This window comes from Ornithodoros turicata, unplaced genomic scaffold (assembly GCF_037126465.1).
Source record: "Ornithodoros turicata isolate Travis unplaced genomic scaffold, ASM3712646v1 Chromosome25, whole genome shotgun sequence".
Lineage (NCBI taxonomy): Eukaryota > Metazoa > Arthropoda > Arachnida > Ixodida > Argasidae > Ornithodoros > Ornithodoros turicata.
In genome coordinates, this window is record NW_026999346.1 from 2,525,090 (window position 1) to 2,545,365 (window position 20,276).

The following is a 20,276-nucleotide window of genomic DNA, read 5'->3' on the forward strand; positions in this document are numbered from 1 at the left end:
GGGCTCTTGACCCCCCCCCCCCCAATAATGAATTATTCGGAATGAAACCAGGTTTTCAGGCATTGTTTTTACCCTTGATCGATGTAGTGCTGCTCCTGTCGACGTTGGGACGTACATTCACATTCGAGCAGTTCTTGTGACTCATGAACCTCAACAAGTATTTATAGCGATGTGGTCTGATCGTGCATTTTGATAAACTACTCTGTAAGTAATATGATAATAGGGTAGTAATAGTGGAGACAAGTGCAGGGAATGGCATCGTCTTAATTATTACACTAAGTTTATCGGTTTGCAGCATAGCAGCAGCCTCTCCGGATACCATGCGTGAAAAACTATACGGAGCACAGAGAGGCGCAGATAAAAAAAGGGAGAAAAATAGAGATGGAGTAGTTATGTACGAGGGCCATTGTGTGAAAATTTTTAATTATTTCTCCCTGTTTTTTTTTCTTTTTCACGTTGAAAATGCAAGCAACATCAACAATACAGTGTGTAAACCGACAATTCAGTGCTCCTGAACGTTGGGATAATCGTTCGTGAAGAACTATGTACGAAGGACTTGAAACGCCTTTCAAATTTTCAACGTCTCATTTGGATAGGAAGCTCATTTTTTTCTTTTGGTGTGTCGAGTGAAGTTTTTCATTGACGAATTGTATATGCGAATGCCTAATAACTATACCGCTCAGCTGTTTACGCTAAGGTACTTTGCTATAATTGCGGTCCTTTCCAGGGGCTTCATTACCCCCCCCCCCCCCAGGGAGGTGTACACTCCCCTTGAATTTTTCCAACCACCCCCCTGTAATTCATGAGATTTCCTGATACAGCTTGCCCAACAATCCATACACCCATAGTATATATCCAAAAAGATATACCCGCTATGATTCGCTCCACTCGAAATCACGCAGACATCTTATCATGCCGGGTATACCGCATCTTGGCTTCTATGCGCATTGATGATAGTGCCAGCGCAACAGCAATGACAAAGAAGAAATTGTCGTTGCTCTTCGGCGCTGATACGAGTTGCGCAGCGGACTAAAAGCTGATACCTGCCGTTTGAATTCAGCATGAGAGAGACGCGACGATATGGTAAGGAAAAAAAAATTGCCAAGATACGGGGCACAAAAGTGAACTTGCCCGGCAAATCGCCGGCAGTCTAAACATTTACACGGCAGCACACACCTACGAGCACTGGTGCGAAAGTCCGAGGAAAAGACATCATAGATGAAAATATATATCCGTTACGAAGCCGTTTGGATTTCACTGTTCATGGTAATCAACCAATTTTTCTCTAAGTGCAGCATGCATAGAGAAGTCCATGATTCTCTTGGCACGTCTACCTGCAAGAAATGACCTACAGTCTCCTTCTGAAACATTGCATCACTTGCCAACTTCATTGAGAAAAGTGAAAAGTAACCTTTCTGCAGCCCCAGTGATGGAAAGGGCATCCAAGGAATACACCACAAAGAGTCACTGGTGTATTCTGCATAGCGAAGCCATTATCAACGACTTCTACTAGACCCCTGTACTGAGATTTTCACAGTGTTGACTACAAAATTTGGAAAAGGCGCCGGCAGAGCCCTTTAAAACGGGCAAAATCATTTGTATCATGGTGCGAAAGGCATATTCGAGACGGCTTGTGCTATTGCCCTTCACACTGGGATTGTAACGGAGGCGACTGCAAAATCCGTAAAAGACCGCAGCAGAGCCCTTTAGAATGGGCGAAACCTCTTTAATCATGGTTCCAAACAGATATTATCAACTGCTTATGATGCTGTTCTACAGGGATTACAACAGAAGCGACCACAAAGTTCGGAAAAGGCAGCAGCAGAGTCCTTTAAAACGTACGAAACCCCTTGTATCATGGTACCAAAGGCATATTCATGACGGCTTATGCTATGGTTTTCTACCGGGATTGCGCAAAAGGGGACCGCAAAATTCGGATACGGCGGCAGCAAGGCCTTTTAAAACGGGCGACACTCCCTGTATCATGGAGCGAAAGAAATAAAATTAACAGTGGCTTGGTGCAATGCCATTCTGCTGGAGTTATAACACAGGCGATCGCTAAATTCGAAAAACGTGGCAGCAGAGCTCTCTTAAACGAGCAAAACCCCTTGTGTCATGACGCCAAAGACTTATTATCAACAACTTACACTGTGCAATTCTATCGAGATCATAACACAGGTGACCGCAAATATCGGAAAAGAATGCAGCAGAGCCCTTTCAAACGGAGAAACACCCCTTTAATCATGGTGGCAGACAATTTACACACATATAAAGACGCGGCGGCTTATGTTATGCCCCTCTCCTGTGATTGAATCGGAAACTACCACAAAATTTGGAAAAGGCGGCAGCAGGGCCCTTTACAATGACTCAAATGATTTGTATCATAGTGACAAGAAGATACTATAACGGCTTGTACTGGGATTGTAACAGAGGCTACCGCAACGTTCGGCAGCCCTTTAAAACGTGCGAAGCCCCTTTAATCCTGTTGAAAGGGCGTACCTGTTTCCCCTGTACACGGAGAGGTCGCGTTTGAAGAAACTGCTTCCAAAACGACACCCGCGAAGGCAAAAAAAAAAAGAAAGAAAGAAAATGCTATCAAAATATAAAAAATGTCTTAAGCTGGTTTTACACAATGTATACATGAAATCCAGATTTCAGAGTTTGAGCCCTGTACCATTTTCTCCTTTTGCGCCCTGAGAGGTCGCGTTTGACAAAATCGCTTCCAAAACGGCACTCGATATGGCCAAATGGCCAATTTCATCACCTTCGGGGCTTAATATCATTGGATATAACAATAGTATTAAAGATGTCCTAAGGTGACTTTGTAAAATGTATATGTACGTGAAAGTAAGATCACGGGGTTTGAACCCCGTATCTTGCTCCCCTGTTGCACCCTGAAAGGTCGCGTGTGACAAAATCGCCTCCAAAACGGCACTCGAAATGGCCATTTTCATCACCTTCCAGGCCTAATATCATTTGATATAATAATAATAATATTAAAGATGTCTGAACCAAATTTAGTAATATGTATATGTGAAAGTAAGATCACGGGGTTTGAACCCCGTACCTTGTTCCCCTGTTGCACACTGAGAGGTCCCGTTTGACAAAATCGCTTGCAAAACGGCACACGAAATGGTCAGTTGGCCAATTTAATAAAATTCGGGGCTTAATCATTTGGTATAACAATAATATTAAAGATGTCCTAAGGTGATTTTGTAATATGTATATCTGGAAGTAGGATCACAGGGTTTGAACCCCGTACGTTGTTCACCTGTTGCGCCGTGGAAGGTCGCGTTTGACAAAATCGCTTCCAAAACGGCACCCGAAATGGCCAAGTGGCAATTTCATCAACTTCGGGGCTTAATATCATTTAATATAACGATAATATTAAAGGTGTCCTAACCTGATTTTGTAATATGTATATGCGGAAGTAAGATCACGGCGTTTCAACCCCGTACCTCATTCCCGTATGGCAACCTTGGAGGTCGCGTGCGACAAAATCGCTTCCAAAACGGCATTCGAAATACCCAAGTGGCCAATTTCATCACCTTCGGGACTTAATGACATTGTATATAGCAATAATATTAACGATGTCCTAAGCTGATTTTGTAATATGTACATGTGAAAGTAAGGTCGCACGGTTCGCACCCCGTACCTTGTTCCCCTGTTGCACCCTGAGAGGTCGCGTTTGAAAAAACCGCTTCCAAACAGGCACTCGAAATGGCCAAATGGCCAATTTCATCACCTTCCGGGCCTAATATCATTTGATATAAAAATAATATTAAGGGTGTCCTAACCTAATTTTGTAATATGTATATGTGAAAGTAAGATAACGGGGTTTGAACCCCGTACCTTGTTCCCCTATTGCACCCTGAGAGGTCGCGTTTGACGAAATCGCTTGCAAAACGGCACTCGAAATGGTCAAGTGGCCAATTTCATCACCTTCGGGGCTTAATAGCATTGGATATAACAATACTATTAAAGATGTCCTAAGCTGATTTTGCAATATGTATATGTGAAAGTAAGATTACGGGGTTTGAACCCCGTATCTTGATCCCCTGTTGCACCCTGAAAGGTCATGTTTGACAAAATTGCTTCCAAACCGGCAGTCGAAGTGGCCAAATGGCCAATTTCGTCAACTTAGGGGCTTCATATCATTTGATATAACAATAATATTAAAGATGTCCTAAGCTGATTTTGTAATATGTGTATGTGAACGTAAGACCACGGGTTCGAACCCCGTATCTTGTTCTCGTGTTGCACCCTGAAAGGTCGCCTTTGACAAAATCACTTCCAAGGCGGCACTCGGAATGGACAGTTTTATCAAGTTGTATAGTTTAATATGAAACGATATAGCGATATGAAAGCGTTCACGTTTTAACCACCTTACAAAGTACAAAGCGTCAAAGGCAAAGCAATCTACGATGAAACTAGAAGCTTTCCAGCCGTGCACGCTACTTGACACGAGCCACGTACTGCATGTATAGCCCACTCGAAATCCTCGTGCATGGGGTATGCTTAACCACTCAGACGGATTCGTCTAAAGGAGATAACGTGCACATAATACCGCGCCTTGAATGCTGTCATTCTCTGTGCGTACACTACAAAAACCAATGGCAGCGGTGGGATTCGAACCCACGCCCTTTCGGACTGGTGCCTTAGACCAGCGCCTTAGACCGCTCGGCCACGCTACGTCCCGTTCACGTTTTAACCGCCTTACAAAGTACAAAGCGTCAAAGGCATAGCAATCTACGATGAAACTAGAAGCTTTCCAGCCGTGCACGCTGCTTGACACGAGCCATGTACTGCATGTATAGCCCACTCCAAATCCTCGTGAATGGGGTATGCTTATCCATTCAGACGGATTCATCTAAAGGAGATAACGTGCACATAATACCGCGCCTTGAATGCTCTCATTCTCTGTGCGTACACTATAAAAACCAATGGCAGCGGTGGGATTCGAACCCACGCCCTTTCGGACTGGTGCCTTAAACCAGCGCCGTAGGCCGCTCGGCCACGCTACCTCCCGTACACTTATTGAACCGCCTTACAAAGTACAAAGCGTCAAAGGCATAGCAATCTACGATGAAACTAGAAGCTTTCCAGCCGTGCACGCTGCTTGACACGAGCCATGTACTGCAGGTATAGCCCACTCCTAATCCTCGTGCACGGGGTATGCTTATCCATTCAGACGGATTCATCTAAAGGAGGTAACGTGCATATAATACCGCGCCTTCAATGCTGTCATTCTCTGTGCGTACACTACAAAAACCAATGGCAGCGGTGGGATTCGAACCCACGCCCTTTCGGACTGGTGCCTTAAACCAGCGCCTTAGGCCGCTCGGCCACGCTACTTTTTTTTTTTAAACCTTTTTATTTTGATACATTTTAACTTGACATCAGATTAAAAACACTTGCATTTAAAAGAGTGGACTCCGACTTGGAGCAACACAGCCACAGAATTGTTCAAGCCATTCCGGTACTTCTCCTCTGTATTCAGCATATCGTTTCATTTGTCTTAGTTCTTCTCTTAAATATACCATCGGTGGTCTCATGGGCTCCTCGTTTCTGCCAGCAATGATGACTTTCCATAATGAATACAATGCGACTACACACAAGACGTCATATCGTGGCCCTTTCTTCTCTGCTAAGGGTAAGTAGCGCATCGTGTGGGGATTAAGTCGTAAACGTTTCCCAATTAATATACTTAGGTCTTGCCACAGGAACTGGGCCTCTGTACAATAAAGAAAAATGTGTTCAATAGTTTCAGGTTCTCTGCAGTAACGACAGTTAACTGACCATGGTACGAATATTCCTTTCGCTGCCAGCCACGATTTCACGGGCAACGTGTTTGTATGTATCTTGAAGAAAAATGTTTTTAGCGCTGGCTTAATCGGCATTTTCCTAACACGGCAAAGTACATCAGTACCTGGCCAGTCACTCGGAATTTGTCTGTATATTGGAGTTGGAAAGAGGCATTCAATGAGATCCGCTCTTAGCTTGCTTCTTGACACACTAAACACATAGTCTCTTGTAAACCTAGTAAGTAGGAACCTTATACTTTCCACCACATCATTGTAGAATCCAGACAACACAAACGTACGTTTCACAGTCCCTACCACGATCTGCGGTAGATATACCTGTCCAACACTCTGCAGCATTTCACACAAAACAGGGTGCCTGCATTTGCGAAAGAAAAAGAGCCTCATAAGTAGTTTTTGGACAAACAGATGCTGTAGCCCTACTCCCCCATCACGTATTGCTTTGAACAAGTTGTTCCTTCGCATTGCCTCGAAGTTTGATTTCCATATCAGTGTTGCAAACACACGGTGAAGTTGTTGAATTTTGCTCCTCGAACACTGCATCACTTGTAACAGGTAGACAACTTTTGCCACAAGGAACACATTGCAGACACTTGCCCTTTGGAAGATGGACAGCTCTCTCCCTTTGCACATGTTTGCACAAATTTGCACCTTTTGACACAGTTCTGTCCACATCCCATTAGTGTTTCTGGTTTCCTGCAGGGGGACACCTAAGTATACAGTCGGATTACACTGCCACCTTATACCCTCATACATCTTTGGTGTAGAGCCCCATTGTCCAGCCCATATACCAACTGATTTTTCCTTATTAAGCCTGGCACCCGACAACTTACAGAATTCTTCAATTTCCTTCAGCACTCCCGCAACACTCTTTTTGTCCGCAACCACAAACGTCAGGTCATCAGCGTAAGCCAAGACCTTCACTATGCTGTCACCTAGGTGATAGCCTCTTATATCCATGTTGCTTAAAACTCTTTGGCACAGTGGTTCTATATAGAGGTCGAAGAGTAGTGGGGATAATGGGCACCCCTGTCGTACCGATGATTTCAGTTGGATTGCACGTGTGCACTTATTATTAATTACTAGTTTCGTCGTCACCGCGTTGTAACAGAGACGAAGACGTTCCGTGAACACCTTTCCGACATTCATCTGCTGGAGAGTGGAAAATAAGAAATCATGACTCACACGGTCAAAGGCGTTCGATAAGTCGGCCTCAATGACTGCCGCCTGATCTCCTTCTTGCCTGCATACATCAATTACAGTACGGAGCACATGAATGTTCGTTTGGATGCTTCTACCCCTGATGGCACAGGTCTGATGATTTGCGACGAGGGTTCCCATGACTTTCTGAAGCCTAGCTGCGAGGACTTTGGCATAGAGTTTATAATCTACATTGCTGAGTGGGATTGGCCTGTAGTCTGCGACACATGGTATTCTTCCTTCTGCCTTTTTCTTCAGTATTAGGACGGTGTGTGATCGTCGAAACGATCCAGGTAGCAATCCTTCTCTTTCGGCTTCCCGATATACTTCTAATAACACCGGTGATAACAAATCGGCAAACTTTTGATAGAACTCGGCTCCTAGTCCGTCAGGTCCCGGTGTCTTGTTCTTTCCCAATGATGTCATTGCCGCTCTTATCTCTTGTAGTTGTAATGGCTGGTCTAACATTTCTTGGTCTTCCATTGTTAGCTGCGTCAGCTTCCATTGGTTTTCACAGTCCGTCAGTTTCGATTTCCTTTCTTTACCTATTAATTCTTCATAATATTCTTCGAAGCATCTGTGTATTTCTGTCTGTTCACTGATTATTTTTCCTTCATGCTGGATTTCTTGTATAACTTTCTTCTTCGCATATTGCATTTCTTGAGTGAAATGCCGTTTACCAGGTAGCTCATCTGGAAGAAATTGCTGTGATCTTGCCCTAATTTTTGCGCCTTCATATTTGGAGTGATTTATCAATTCAAGCTCGTATTTTATATCTTCCATTTCTTTATAGTATCTTCCTGGACTTTCCGATTCCAATAACGTGACACTGTGCAGTTTTTTCTTTAATTCGTCTTCACGCCATCTTGCTTGGTACGCTATGATGCTGCTTCTCTCGATAGCAAGGAATCGTATTCGCTGCTTGAATTGTTCCCAGAATAAAATCTGGGTTCCACTGCCTGGTATGATCTTTGCGATTTCCTTCTTGACATCATCCACGAATTTCTGGTCTTCCAACAATTTCACATTAAATTTCCAAAGCACCCATCCTTGCTTGTATGATTCTAAAGGCTCGGATTTTCCCAATGTAACTTCCACGAGACTATGATCACTGAAGTACACTGGTTCCACCCGGTATTTGTAGACTTTCTTCGTACTTGACGCCGTAACATACACACGATCTAACCTGGCATGGGCATTCTTTTGGAAATGAGTAAATCTCTGTGTCTTTGGCGCTGCATATTCAAGTGCGTCTATCATGCCTGAGTTTCGTATTATGCTTCGTAAAGCTTCTGTACCTTTATCAGTTGTCCCTTTTACATTACTTCTGTCGTTATCTTTCAAGGTGCAGTTAAAGTCACCCAGGAGCACTGTGTTATCAACTTCTGTTATAACCTTTGTCAGCGATTCGAAGAAAGCGTCTCTTTCTTGAGCTTCATTAGGTGCGTACACAGCAATAAACCGCCACAGGTCGTTATCTATGAGGACATCGAGACGAGCTGCCCTGCCTTGATCATCAGTTGCATATTGCAGCGGTATCATATCTTCTCTCTTTTTTAAACATAATAATGTTCCCGCCGAGTAGCCATCTGCATGGCTGACGACAACATCATAGCTCCGTTGAAACACGTTGGTGATTAAATCTTCAGTGGCTTCTTGAGAACTTATTTTTGTCTCCTGTATCGCTATCAGATCTAGGTTTGGGAAATTTTCCAGATAACGCTTCAGCTGATATTGCTTTTTCCGTGAATTCAGTCCTCTTATGGCTCGGCCACGCTACCTCCCGTACACTTATTGAACCGCCTTACAAAGTACAAAGCGTCAAAGGCATAGCAATCTACGATGAAACTAGAAGCTTTCCAGCCGTGCACGCTGCTTGACACGAGCCATGTACTGCAGGTATAGCCCACTCCAGATCCTCGTGCACGGGGTATGCTTATCCATTCAGACGGATTCATCTAAAGGAGGTAACGTGCATATAATACCGCGCCTTCAATGCTGTCATTCTCTGTGCGTACACTACAAAAACCAATGGCAGCGGTGGGATTCGAACCCACGCCCTTTCGGACTGGTGCCTTAAACCAGCGCCTTAGACCGCTCGGCCACGCTACCTCCCGTTCACGTTTTAACCGCCTTACAAAGTACAAAGCGTCAACGGCATAGCAATCTACGATGAAACTAGAAGCTTTCCAGCCGTGCACGCTGCTTGACACGAGCCATGTACTGCAGGTATAGCCCGCTCCAAATCCTCGTGCACGGGGTATGCTTATCCATTCAGACGGATTCATCTAAAGGAGGTAACGTGCATATAATACCGCGCCTTCAATGCTGTCATTCTCTGTGCGTACACTACAAAAACCAATGGCAGCGGTGGGATTCGAACCCACGCCCTTTCGGACAGGTGCCTTAAACCAGCGCCTTAGACGGCTCGGCCACGCTACCTCCCGTTCACGTTTTAACCGCCTTACAAAGTACAAAGCGTCAAAGGCATAGCAATCTACGATGAAACTAGAAGCTTTCCAGCCGTGCACGCTGCTTGACACGAGCCATGTACTGCAGGTATAGCCCACTCCAAATCCTCGTGCACGGGTATGCTTATCCATTCAGACGGATTCATCTAAAGGAGGTAACGTGCACATAATACCGCGCCTTCAATGCTGTCATTCTCTGTGCGTACACTACAAAAACCAATGGCAGCGGTGGGATTCGAACCCACGCCCTTTCGGACTGGTGCCTTAAACCAGCGCCGTAGGCCGCTCGGCCACGCTACCTCCCGTTCACGTTTTAACCGCCTTACAAAGTACAAAGCGTCAACGGCATAGCAATCTACGATGAAACTAGAAGCTTTCCAGCCGTGCACGCTGCTTGACACGAGCCATGTACTGCAGGTATAGCCCACTCCTAATCCTCGTGCACGGGGTATGCTTATCCATTCAGACGGATTCATCTAAAGGAGGTAACGTGCATATAATACCGCGCCTTCAATGCTGTCATTCTCTGTGCGTACACTACAAAAACCAATGGCAGCGGTGGGATTCGAACCCACGCCCTTTCGGACTGGTGCCTTAAACCAGCGCCTTAGACCGCTCGGCCACGCTACCTCTTTTTTTTGTTTTCCACTTTTTATTACTTAAAATGTGCTATTTACACAGTTGTGCTCTACCTCAGAGCACATGTCCCTTTGCTTCAAGTAACATACTAGTACATTCATTATGCACGGTAAATATTGACGGGCTTCGTATACAAGCATATGTCAAGCCATCCCGGTACATGTTCCGTATAACTCAGGACACTTTTCATGCGTGTCATCTCCTGGTGAAAGATAAGCAAAGGAGGAATCAGAGGTTCCTCGTTTCTATCCATCATTTTTAGTTTCCACAAGGAAAACATGCCAACAATGCATATAATATCATACCGGAAAGTTTCCTCGGGGTGCAACGGCAAAAAGCGTATCGTATACGGATCTAATCGGAGTACTTTTCTGAGTTTTTGATTTAGGTCATCCCAGAAAAATTGCGCTTCAGTGCAGTCTAGAAAAACGTGTTCTATCGTTTCCGGCACCTTCCCAAGCAGCACAATGTACTGAAAGTCGAGTGCAATAGGGGTGGACGGTATGTGTTTTATCAATGTTCCTTAGTTTCACGAGTCTGTTCAAGGCCTTCCACCTACCCGTCCACCCCTATTGCACTCGACTTTCAGTACATTGTGCTGCTTGGGTTGCAGAGCCGACAGTTTGTGTTCCAGGGAACAAAGAAGCCTTTATCTTGAAGCCATACTTTCACGGGCAGCGTGTTTGAATGTAGCTTGAAAAAGAACGTTTTCAACTTTGCTCTTATTTGCATCCTCTTAACTCTCAGTAAGATATCCTTTCCTGGCCACTCGTCCGGCACCTGCCTGTACAGTGGCACAGGGAATAAAACATCCGTCAAATCCTGGTATAGTTTTTTCTTTGACACCGTGAAGATGTACTCTGCAGAAAACCTCGCACCTAAGAACATGATGCTATCCACAACTTCCCTATAAAATCCACTCAGCTGCCTATGTTCCAGGTGAATCGCTACGGTGTACTGGGGTAGATAGTTGTACCCAATATATCGTTTCATCTCCTCTAGTAGGGGATGCTTGATTTCCCTAAAGAAAGTTAATCGCATCAGTATTTGCTTGATAAACAAGTGCTGGAGACCTACGCCACCGTCTTTCACTTTCTTGAACAGGTTTTCGCGTCTCATAGGTTCAAAGCTTGAGCCCCAAATAAGCGTCGCGAAAATGCGGTGAAACTCCTGCACTTTTTTCCGACTGCACTGGAGCACTTGAAGCAAGTACACTAGTTTTGCAACGAGAAAGACATTGCATACATTGGCTTTTTCAAAAATAGATATCTGTCGCTGCTTCCACATCAAAGCACGCTTCTTCACTTTATTCTTTACATCCGACCACAGGGCGTTCGAGTTTCTGCTCATTTCTAGAGGTACTCCAAGATATGTGGGATACGTTGTTTGCCATTTTACGTCTAGATATATTTGAGGGGTTGCACCCCATAGTCCTGCCCAAACACCAACTGTTTTTTCTCTATTTACCTCCGCGCCTGACACTGTACAGAACCTTTCTATTTCGGTAAAAACTCTTGCAACGCTTTTTTTATCCGACACTAAAAACGCGAGGTCATCTGCATATGCTAGTACCTTCACTTCACTGCTGGTCAGTATGAACCCTTTCACCTCTGGAGATGCTATTACGTTTTTACACAGTGGCTCGAGATATAAATCAAAAAGTAAGGGTGACAACGGACAGCCTTGCCTTACGGAACACTCAACTTTGATGGCAGTTGTTAGCGCATTGTTGATTACCAACTTTGTTGTAACCTGGTGATAACACATTTGTATCATTTTAACGAACGCACTTCCGAAATTCACAGCTTTTAGGAGTGTAAATAAATACGCGTGCTCAACGCCATCAAACGCTTTCGAGAGATCTACCTGGAGGAGTGCCACGTGCTCTCCTTCGTACCTGCAATAATCTAATATTGTCCTGGTCACGTGTATGTTCGTTTGTATATTTCGTCCCTTTATCGCACATGTTTGGTGTTCACCCACGAGCAGTCCTATAACACTCTGCAGTCTCGAAGCTAGGACCTTCGCATAAATCTTGTAGTCTACGTTGCATAACGTGATTGGTCGGTAGTCACTGACACTTCGAACACGTCTATCTTTGATGTCCTTTGGTATTAGTACCGTGTGTGTTCTTCTAAATGATGCTGGTAGTTCTCCTCTTCTCTCAGCTTCTAAATAAATCCCTGTGAGTATTTTTGCCACTGTTGTCGTATGTGCCTTATAAAATTCGCTCCCGATACCGTCTGGTCCAGGGGTTCTGTTTACAGATAGTTGCTTGATTGCTGCTTCGACTTCTTCAACAGTAATTTCTTTTTCCAACATTTCTCTTTCTTGCTTCCCTATTTTTGGCATGTTTTGAATGATTTCTGTCATCTGTGTTTCATCACTTATCCGCTTTTCCCCCAGCAAATGTGTATAGTACTCTTCAAAGCATTTTCGAATGTCCTCCTCTGCAGTAATCAGTTTGTTCTGGTGTTCGATTTCTTTCACCCCTTTTCTCGTCACATGGCGTTTTTCCAGATGCAGAAAACGTTTGTCGGGAACTTCGTCGGGGATATAGATCTGCGTCCTTGATCTAATTTTTGCTCCTTCGTACTTGTTTTGACTTATCAGTTCCAGCCGGAGTTTTACATCTTTGATTTCTTCGCAATATTCCCCTGGATTTTGGCATTCCGCCTTCGTTAGTTCGAACAAGGTTTTACTTAACTTGCGTTCTTCATACATAATCTTGTAAGATCTAATGTTGCTTTGTTCTATTGCAAATGACCTCACATTCAGCTTGAACTTTTCCCATTCTTCCGTCCAGTTTTTTCGGCATGATAGAATTTCGCCCATCTTCTGGCTGATAAATCCTAAGAACGTGTCATCCTTGAGAAGTTCTACATTTAATTTCCATAGTCCCCATCCTTCTTGCTTGCGCTTCCACGCTTGGAAGTTGTTTGTGTTAGCTGTCACTAGGCAATGATCACTGAAGTAAGCTGGGTGTACTTCGTATCGCGTCGTGGTCCATCGCTTACTTAGCGCAAAATATATGCGATCCAGCCTAGCATTTGCTCCTTGCTGAAAATGCGTGAACTTGACTCCTTTTGACGGTCCGTAAGAGGAAGCATCACTCATATTAAAGTCAGTTATTTAGCTTTCTAGCGCAATAGAACTAGGGTCTCTTTTCTTGTTTGTTCCACTTCTATCCTCGCTCTTCAGGGTGCAGTTGAAGTCTCCAAGCATTACTGTATTCATCGTCCGATCCATGTATTTTCTTAAGCTTTCAAAGAACTCCGCACGTTGATAGGGGTCATTCGGTGCGTACACCGCTATAATCCGCCATGCCTCTTCTCCAATTAGTGCGTCGAGTAGTGCTGCTCTCCCACTGTCGTCTACAGCGTGATATACAGGTGTATATGGAATATCTTTGCTTGTCATCAAAAAAACACCCCCAGCATGACCTACGGCGTGGCTAACCACTACTTCGTATTTCGGCAGAAATAAGTATTTCAATGCTCTCTCAGTGTCCTCGACTGCCTCTATTTTAGTTTCTTGAATTGCTAGAATGTCTATGGGTGGCACATTTTCTAAATATCGCTTAATCTGGTACTGTTTTTTCCTGGAATTGAGGCCGCGCACGTTTAGCGTCCCGAAAGTAATTTGTTTATCACACAACAACTTTGCTTGCACTTGAGCTTTCATCTACATAGCACTAAAGCAACATTCCCCCGAACACAACAGAACATTCCCATCACTATTAAGGAAACACACCATCCGCTTACCTATTTGCGTACACAAAAGTACACGCGGCACTCACACTGCACTTCTTTCTTTATGGTTCACCTTTCTATCCAACATTACACAAGTTTATGAATTCAAGAATCCCACATCTTCCAGTTGCGACTTTCCAACTTCCGTGATGTCCGCTGTGATATTTGGTCGTCCCTCTTTCCTGCATTTCTTCGCTGTTGCAGTTTCAAATCCACCGTCGTCGTGCTTTCCTTTATCTGTGCCCTTGTTTCCATCCGTGTCGCCTTTCCTTTTCGTTTTATCCGCCTCCTTATCTCTCTGGCTTTCATTTCCGGGGATGTGAATTCCAGATGTAGTCTCTGTCCCTTTTTTCCGTGGGTTAGATGCGTTATTCTCTCCTGCCTCTTCTGAAGCTCTTTCATTGACCTGCTGCCCTTGAATGTCGGCTCCACAGCCACTTACTTCCTCTACATCCATAATGTAGGAGTCCTTAATAGCGTCGTCAGCTCCCCTGAGTCGGGAGGCGTATATGTCGTTACGCATTCTTCTTCCTCATGGCCAAAACGTCTGCAGGTTTTACACCATGGTGTATGGCACTGCTTCCGGATGTGTCCTACAGCCTTGCACCTTAGACACAACGGCGGTCGACCAGGAATGTCAACTAATACTTGGCAGCCTGACACGAACATCATGTGCGGTAGACCGTCCGTGGTTACGCCTCCTTTCAGCGTTATGGTCACATGCCGCGTCGTGGTTTCTGTACCTTCAAAAAACGACGTCGTCCATCGCTGCCTCCTAATGTTTGACACTTTCCCGTATTTGACAAAGTCATTAGCAACTGACTCATCTGGCACATGTTGCGGAAGCCAGTCGATTTTCATTTCCACTTCCTTTTTATTTGGATCTATTATCATGCATTTCTTGCCCTTCACTGTTATTTCTTTCTGTTTTCTTTCTTTTCTTTCTCCTTGTGGGAGTAGCAGAATTCGTCAGTGACGAATTCAATATCTTCCGTTTTTTTTTTCTATAATCAAACTCAAACTCAAACTCACACTTTCTGTTCCAAAAACTTTTCCTTGGATGCACCGGTGTGGAACGTAATGGCCCAGAGGTGATTCAACTGGAACCCTCCAAATGCGGACACATCTTCCTTTTGCACAATGCCTTGTAAAGCTTCCCCAAAATGCTACACGTTGTAGGGTCGGCCGGACGGATCCGCGTGTAAGAACAAGGTGTTCAAAGAAACAGTACCTGAAGGAACAGCAGAAGGCAGGATAACTTTATACTCCGTATTTTCCCGGCTAGGCCTAGCCGTCACACCCGCTCCCGGGGAGCTCATGTTGCACACAACCGGTTAGCACAAGCGCCGGAAGTGAACTCTCGGCCACGCTACCTCCCGTTCACGTTTTAACCGCCTTACAAAGTACAAAGCGTCAAAGGCATAGCAATCTACGATGAAACTAGAAGCTTTCCAGCCGTGCACGCTGCTTGACACGAACCACGTACTGCCCACTCCAAATCCTCGTGCACGGGGTATGCTTATCCATTCAGACGGATTCATCTAAAGGAGGTAACGTGCATATAATACCGTGCCTTCAATACCGTCATTCTCTGTGCATACACTACAAAAACGAATGGCAGCGGTGGGATTCGAACCCACGCCCTTTCGGACTGGTGCCTTAAACCAGCGCCTTAGACCGCTCGGCCACGCTTTTTTTTTTCTTTTCCACCTTTTATTAACAATACACACAAGTGCACACAACTACAGGTACGTCACACGGTCGCGACGCCGTGGGCCATTACAAAACGTCTAAACAGGAAACTGAAGACCTTTTGAATTCGTACATACGATTTTACAAGTACGTAAGGGCATCAGACAATGTTTCTAACCAGTCTGGCAGCTCTAAACATCGCATAAGGCACAGCTTAAGTTGAGATATTTCTATCTTAAAGTATTTCATAGGAGGCATTAACGGTTCTTCGTTCCTGTCAGCCATACGAAGTTTCCACAGACAGTACAAGGCTATAAGCATGACAATATCGTACCTGACTGTTTCCCTCGGGTGTAATGGGAGAAATCGTATGGTGTGTGGGTTAAGCCGAAGTCGAGTTTTGAAAACTTTATACTGGAGATCGTCCCAGAAGAACTGGGCTTCTGTGCAGTCTAAGAAAAGGTGATCATGCGTTTCAGGAACTTTGCAGAACCTGCAGTCTGCCGACCAGGGCACGTATATGCCCTTCTGCGCAAGCCATGCTCGGCCACGCTACCTCCCGTTCACGTTTTAACCGCCTTAAAAAGTACAAAGCGTCAAAGGCATAGCAATCTACGATGAAACTAGAAGCTTTCCAGCCGTGCACGCTGCTTGACACGAGCCATGTACTGCAGGTATAGCCCACTCCAAGTCCTCGTGCACGGGGTGTGCTTATCCATTCAGACGGATTCATCTAAAGGAGGTAACGTGCATATAATACCGCGCCTTCAATGCTGTCATTCTCTCTGCGTACACTACAAAAACCAATGGCAGCGGTGGGATTCGAACCCACGCCCTTTCGGACTGGTGCCTTAAACCAGCGCCTTAGACCGCTCGGCCACGCTACCTCCCGTTCACATTTTAACCGCCTTACAAAGTACAAAACGTCAAAGGCATAGCAATCTAGGATGAAACTAGAAGCTTTCCAGCCGTGCACGCTGCTTGACACGAGCCACGTGCTGCATGTATAGCCCACTCCAAATCCTCGTGCATGGGGTATGCTTATCCATTCAGACGGATTCATCTAAAAGAGGTAACGTGCATAAAATACCGCGCCTTCAATGCTGTCATTCTCTGTGCGTACACTACAAAAACCAATGGCAGCGGTGGGATTCGAACCCACGCCCTTTCGGACTGGTGCCTTAAACCAGCGCCTTAGACCGCTCGGCCACGCTACCTCCCGTTCACGTTTTAACCATCTTACAAAGTACAAAGCGTCAAAGGCATAGCAATCTACGATGAAACTAGAAGCTTTCCAGCCGTGCACGTTGCTTGACACGAGCCATGTACTGCATGTATAGCCCACTCCAAATCCTCGTGCATGGGGTATGCTTATCCATTTAGACGGATTCATCTAAAGGAGGTAACGTGCATATAATACCGCGCCTTCGATGCTGTCATTCTCTGTGCGTACACTACAAAAACCAATGGCAGCGGTGGGATTCGAACCCACGCCCTTTCGGACTGGTGCCTTAAACCAGCGCCTTAGACCGCTCGGCCACGCTACCTCCCGTTCACGTTTTAACCGCCTTACAAAGTACAAAGCGTCAAAGGCATAGCAATCTACGATGAAACTAGAAGCTTTCCAGCCGTGCACGCTGCTTGACACGAGCCACGTACTGCATGTATAGCCCACTCCAAATCCTCGTGCATGGGGTATGCTTATCCATTCAGACGGATTCATCTAAAGGAGGTAACGTGCATATAATACCGCGCCTTCAATGCTGTCATTCTCTGTGCGTACACTACAAAAACCAATGGCAGCGGTGGGATTCGAACCCACACCCTTTCGGACTGGTGCCTTAAACCAGCGCCTTAGACCGCTCGGCCACGCTACCTCCCGTTCACGTTTTAACCGCCTTACAAAGTACAAAGCGTCAAAGGCATAGCAATCTACGATGAAACTAGAAGCTTTCCAGCCGTGCACGCTGCTTGACACGAGCCATGTACTGCAGGTATAGCCCACTCCAAATCCTCGTGCACGTGGTATGCTTATCCATTCAGACGGATTCATCTAAAGGAGGTAACGTGCATATAATACCGCGCCTTCAATGCTGTCATTCTCTGTGCGTACACTACAAAAACCAATGGCAGCTGTGGGATTCGAACCCACGCCCTTTCGGACTGGTGCCTTAAACCAGCGCCTTAGACCAGCGCCTTAGACCGCTCGGCCACGCTACCTCCCGTTCACATTTTAACCGCCTTACAAAGTACAAAGCGTCAAAGGCATAGCAATCTACGATGAAACTAGAAGCTTTCCAGCCGTGCACGCTGCTTGACACGAGCCACGTACTGCATGTATAGCCCACTCCAAATCCTCGTGCATGGGGTATGCTTATCCATTCAGACGGATTCATCTAAAGGAGGTAACGTGCATATAATACCGCGCCTTCAATGCTGTCATTCTCTGTGCGTACACTACAAAAACCAATGGCAGCGGTGGGATTCGAACCCACGCCCTTTCGGACTGGTGCCTTAAACCAGCGCCTTAGACCGCTCGGCCACGCTACCTTCCGTTCACGTTTTAACCATCTTACAAAGTACAAAGCGTCAAAGGCATAGCAATCTACGATGAAACTAGAAGCTTTCCAGCCGTGCACGCTGCTTGACACGAGCCACGTACTGCATGTATAGCCCACTCCAAATCCTCGTGCATGGGGTATGCTTATCCATTCAGACGGATTCATCTAAAGGAGGTAACGTGCATATAATACCGCGCCTTCAATGCTGTCATTCTCTGTGCGTACACTACAAAAACCAATGGCAGCGGTGGGATTCGAACCCACACCCTTTCGGACTGGTGCCTTAAACCAGCGCCTTAGACCGCTCGGCCACGCTACCTCCCGTTCACGTTTTAACCGCCTTACAAAGTACAAAGCGTCAAAGGCATAGCAATCTACGATGAAACTAGAAGCTTTCCAGCCGTGCACGCTGCTTGACACGAGCCATGTACTGCAGGTATAGCCCACTCCAAATCCTCGTGCACGTGGTATGCTTATCCATTCAGACGGATTCATCTAAAGGAGGTAACGTGCATATAATACCGCGCCTTCAATGCTGTCATTCTCTGTGCGTACACTACAAAAACCAATGGCAGCGGTGGGATTCGAACCCACGCCCTTTCGGACTGGTGCCTTAAACCAGCGCCTTAGACCGCTCGGCCACGCTACCTCCCGTTCACGTTTTAACCGCCTTACAAAGTACAAAGCGTCAAAGGCATAGCAATCTACGATGAAACTAGACGCTTTCCAGCCGTGCACGCTGCTTGACACGAGCCACGTACTGCCCACTCCAAATCCTCGTGCATGGGGTATGCTTATCCATTCAGACGGATTCATCTAAAGGAGGTAACGTGCATATAATAGCGCGCCTTCAATGCTGTCATTCTCTGTGCGTACACTACAAAAACCAATGGCAGCGGTGGGATTCGAACCCACGCCCTTTCGGACTGGTGCCTTAAACCAGCGCCTTAGACCGCTCGGCCACGCTACCTCCCGTTCACGTTTTAACCGCCTTACAAAGTATAAGGCGTCAAAGGCATAGCCATCTACGATGAAACTAGAAGCTTTCCAGCCGTGCACGCTGCTTGACACGAGCCACGTACTGCATGTATAGCCCACTCCAAATCCTCGTGCATGGGGTATGCTTATCCATTAAGACGGATTCATCTAAAGGAGGTAACGTGCATATAATACCGCGCCGTCAATGCTGTCATTCTCTGTGCGTACACTACAAAAACCAATGGCAGCGGTGAGATTCGAACCCACGCCCTTTCGGACTGGTGCCTTAAACCAGCGCCTTAGACCGCTCGGCCACGCTACCTCCCGTTCACGTTTTAACCGCCTTACAAAGTACAAAGCGTCAAAGGCATAGCAATCTACGATGAAACTAGAAGCTTTCCAGCCGTGCACGCTGCTTGACACGAGCCATGTACTGCAGGTATAGCCCACTCCAAATCCTCGTGCACGTGGTATGCTTATCCATTCAGACGGATTCATCTAAAGGAGGTAACGTGCATATAATACCGCGCCTTCAATGCTGTCATTCTCTGTGCGTACACTACAAAAACCAATGGCAGCGGTGGGATTCGAACCCACGCCCTTTCGGACTGGTGCCTTAAACCAGCGCCTTAGACCGCTCGGCCACGCTACCTCCCGTTCACATTTTAACCGCCTTACAAAGTACAAAGCGTCAAAGGCATAGCAATCTACGATGAAACTAGACGCTTTCCAGCCGTGCACGCTGCTTGACACGAGCCACGTACTGCCCACTCCAAATCCTCGTGCATGGGGTATGCTTATCCATTCAGACGGATTCATCTAAAGGAGGTAACGTGCATATAATAGCGCGCCTTCAATGCTGTCATTCTCTGTGCGTACACTACAAAAACCAATGGCAGCGGTGGGATTCGAACCCACGCCCTTTCGGACTGGTGCCTTAAACCAGCGCCTTAGACCGCTCGGCCACGCTACCTCCCGTTCACGTTTTAACCGCCTTACAAAGTACAAAACGTCAAAGGCATAGCAATCTAGGATGAAACTAGAAGCTTTCCAGCCGTGCACGCTGCTTGACACGAGCCACGTACTGCATGTATAGCCCACTCCAAATCCTCGTGCATGGGGTATGCTTATCCATTCAGACGGATTCATCTAAAGGAGGTA

The 20,276-nt window shown here is 45.9% G+C and overlaps 17 non-coding genes across 17 annotated transcripts; all 17 read right to left on the reverse strand.

Annotated features, from left to right (window-relative positions):
• Nucleotides 1-4,614: 4,614 nt before the first annotated feature.
• On the reverse strand, nucleotides 4,615-4,694 carry Trnal-aag (transfer RNA leucine (anticodon AAG)). Its single transcript has one exon. It is a non-coding gene; the product is annotated as a tRNA-Leu (tRNA).
• A 250-nt stretch (nucleotides 4,695-4,944) lies between these two features.
• Trnal-aag (transfer RNA leucine (anticodon AAG)) lies at nucleotides 4,945-5,024 on the reverse strand. The gene has a single exon. It is a non-coding gene; the product is annotated as a tRNA-Leu (tRNA).
• Nucleotides 5,025-5,275: 251 nt separating this feature from the next.
• Trnal-aag (transfer RNA leucine (anticodon AAG)) lies at nucleotides 5,276-5,355 on the reverse strand. Its single transcript has one exon. It is a non-coding gene; the product is annotated as a tRNA-Leu (tRNA).
• Nucleotides 5,356-9,054: 3,699 nt separating this feature from the next.
• Nucleotides 9,055-9,134, reverse strand: Trnal-aag (transfer RNA leucine (anticodon AAG)). Its single transcript has one exon. It is a non-coding gene; the product is annotated as a tRNA-Leu (tRNA).
• A 579-nt stretch (nucleotides 9,135-9,713) lies between these two features.
• On the reverse strand, nucleotides 9,714-9,793 carry Trnal-aag (transfer RNA leucine (anticodon AAG)). The gene has a single exon. It is a non-coding gene; the product is annotated as a tRNA-Leu (tRNA).
• A 250-nt stretch (nucleotides 9,794-10,043) lies between these two features.
• On the reverse strand, nucleotides 10,044-10,123 carry Trnal-aag (transfer RNA leucine (anticodon AAG)). Its single transcript has one exon. It is a non-coding gene; the product is annotated as a tRNA-Leu (tRNA).
• Nucleotides 10,124-16,383: 6,260 nt separating this feature from the next.
• On the reverse strand, nucleotides 16,384-16,463 carry Trnal-aag (transfer RNA leucine (anticodon AAG)). Its single transcript has one exon. It is a non-coding gene; the product is annotated as a tRNA-Leu (tRNA).
• A 250-nt stretch (nucleotides 16,464-16,713) lies between these two features.
• On the reverse strand, nucleotides 16,714-16,793 carry Trnal-aag (transfer RNA leucine (anticodon AAG)). The gene has a single exon. It is a non-coding gene; the product is annotated as a tRNA-Leu (tRNA).
• A 250-nt stretch (nucleotides 16,794-17,043) lies between these two features.
• Trnal-aag (transfer RNA leucine (anticodon AAG)) lies at nucleotides 17,044-17,123 on the reverse strand. The gene has a single exon. It is a non-coding gene; the product is annotated as a tRNA-Leu (tRNA).
• Nucleotides 17,124-17,373: 250 nt separating this feature from the next.
• Nucleotides 17,374-17,453, reverse strand: Trnal-aag (transfer RNA leucine (anticodon AAG)). The gene has a single exon. It is a non-coding gene; the product is annotated as a tRNA-Leu (tRNA).
• A 593-nt stretch (nucleotides 17,454-18,046) lies between these two features.
• Nucleotides 18,047-18,126, reverse strand: Trnal-aag (transfer RNA leucine (anticodon AAG)). Its single transcript has one exon. It is a non-coding gene; the product is annotated as a tRNA-Leu (tRNA).
• Nucleotides 18,127-18,376: 250 nt separating this feature from the next.
• Nucleotides 18,377-18,456, reverse strand: Trnal-aag (transfer RNA leucine (anticodon AAG)). Its single transcript has one exon. It is a non-coding gene; the product is annotated as a tRNA-Leu (tRNA).
• A 250-nt stretch (nucleotides 18,457-18,706) lies between these two features.
• Nucleotides 18,707-18,786, reverse strand: Trnal-aag (transfer RNA leucine (anticodon AAG)). The gene has a single exon. It is a non-coding gene; the product is annotated as a tRNA-Leu (tRNA).
• Nucleotides 18,787-19,027: 241 nt separating this feature from the next.
• Nucleotides 19,028-19,107, reverse strand: Trnal-aag (transfer RNA leucine (anticodon AAG)). Its single transcript has one exon. It is a non-coding gene; the product is annotated as a tRNA-Leu (tRNA).
• Nucleotides 19,108-19,357: 250 nt separating this feature from the next.
• On the reverse strand, nucleotides 19,358-19,437 carry Trnal-aag (transfer RNA leucine (anticodon AAG)). The gene has a single exon. It is a non-coding gene; the product is annotated as a tRNA-Leu (tRNA).
• Nucleotides 19,438-19,687: 250 nt separating this feature from the next.
• Trnal-aag (transfer RNA leucine (anticodon AAG)) lies at nucleotides 19,688-19,767 on the reverse strand. Its single transcript has one exon. It is a non-coding gene; the product is annotated as a tRNA-Leu (tRNA).
• A 241-nt stretch (nucleotides 19,768-20,008) lies between these two features.
• On the reverse strand, nucleotides 20,009-20,088 carry Trnal-aag (transfer RNA leucine (anticodon AAG)). The gene has a single exon. It is a non-coding gene; the product is annotated as a tRNA-Leu (tRNA).
• Between the last annotated feature and the right edge of the window lie 188 nt (nucleotides 20,089-20,276).